The following is a 2,031-nucleotide window of genomic DNA, read 5'->3' as shown; positions in this document are numbered from 1 at the left end:
ATTAAATGTTTCCATTTACAGGACGATACACGTTGGTTAAGAACTGAAAAATATGGGAAAAAAAGACAAGYGTGCCAAGAGCCAAAAAATGAAGTAGCTAAATTCAGTCAGCTCTACCAATTTCTTTTCTTGCCTYTTTTTTTTCCTTTTCTCCTTCTCAGTTTTATCACTGAGACCAAAAATCTGTTATTCCTAGAGATTGGCAGAAGTTTGCATTTTGAGAATTACTCAAGTTAGATAAAGCATGAGGGTATCCAAAAAGATGAATTTTCAGTTTCTCTCTGGGAAATTATAGTCCCCAATGCTCACACAACAAAGTTTAGGTTGATATCAATGTGTGTTTGTCCTGCAGTTGTCAATTTGAAAAGTCAGGACTACGTTTTACATTTCCCTGTGATTAAAACATTTATCCACTGATGGACAACCCTTGAGGCCCTAAAACATCAGTAAATGAAAAGACCTCTGGTGGTACAGGATGTSTCACATTTTAGCCAGCAATTCAGCCAGCTAAGAACTAACTATCCCTTTGAGCTTTGTAAACCCAGAAAACAGGTTTTTAAAATGTCTTTTTTTATTTTTTTCTTTCATTTTCCCAGGGACCATAAATTAAACAAAAGGAAAAACACGCTTACTTAGTATACTGCAATCCACTGGGGCCKCTATATTGTACATTGCCTCCTAAATTATTTGTTTCATAAGACTAAACAGAACAGCAAGCCAGGAGTTGATTACAATAATATTTTGGTTTGTGTGTGTGTGTGTGTGTTGTTTTATGTGTATCACTGAAAAGTATTGTAAATACTAAGATGTGGAGTTTGGTTTATTGTTTTTTTTTTTTTTTTTTTTTTCACATCACACATTCCATGTGTGTATGTGTTTTTGTTCTTTTAAATATAATTAGAGCATTTCTAGGAGCTGCAGTATGAATCAATCTTTTTCTTTTTCCCAGACTATTATCGCTGTGCTATAATATGATATACAAGCTTTTCCCTGGAGATTTTTCCTGAAAGCTGTTGATCTGGTCGTTTTAGCCTGATGCTTTTAAAATTGAGCCCTCCTGATGAGGTGTGGAATGTCATTGTCCTGCAGCGTACCCAGAGCTGTGCCACATCCTCTCTTGCTCCCATTTAAAGCATGGAAGGGCAAATTCTGTTCCTGGATATGCAGGTACAACTTCCAAAAAAATCCTGCTGAACTATAGGTACAAGAACTGATTAAYTGAGCTTCCCTTTCTTTTCTTGSTCTGTCAATTTTTCATSAGCAAGCACACCCTAGGAGCCTCTGTTCAAGTTATTTTACTCTTCAGTGTCCAAATTTAATAATTTATAMAGTTGATAAAATACTTTTATTAACTCATGTCTGCTGCCTGCTTTATTTAGTAATCACTASCAATTTTTCATAATTTTTCCTCACTGTCATATGCATCAATAGTTAATACAAATCCTGAACCCTGGAGTCTTCCTGGTAAAAATCTCAGAGTGCTTCAAAATCATTTTTAGCATAGCCAGACCAAAGACATCCACGAGTTATTTTACTTTCTGACAGAATAATGGTTTTATGAAGGATTCTACTTTAGTGTAACAGATCTAAAAAAAGCCTGTATGGTGCATGCAGCAACACTGGGATGGAAACTCTGTCACATCAGTGATCAGTGATGGTGTCACTGTGAATAGTAACTTATTTGTAGGTGTAAATATTTGTGTATCCCATGGCATACTAACTGCTCATCCTTTATTTAAAGATAACATTACTGTTGAGAAGTCTAATTTTTTTTTTTCTTTCAAGGAATGTTTCCCCAAAGCTTTCAAAAGACCTAAGCAATCAAGTACACTTAAAATTTGTGTGATGTAGAAAGTGATATTGCCTAARATACTGCACACAAATTTAACAGAAAAAAAAAATTCCTTTTCAGTAATCATGACCTGCAATCATCACTGAGAAGTATCTGACGACTGAAGCAATTTTAAAGCAATAGATTTTAAATTGCTGCTGACCTCTCAAATGCTGCAGTGTACAAAGATGTTATCAGAG

Source organism: Malurus melanocephalus, unplaced genomic scaffold, assembly GCF_030028575.1.
Source record: "Malurus melanocephalus ecotype Western Australia unplaced genomic scaffold, MMel_1.1 scaffold_1026, whole genome shotgun sequence".
Taxonomy (NCBI): Eukaryota; Metazoa; Chordata; class Aves; order Passeriformes; family Maluridae; genus Malurus; species Malurus melanocephalus.
This window is presented reverse-complemented; position numbering follows the sequence as displayed.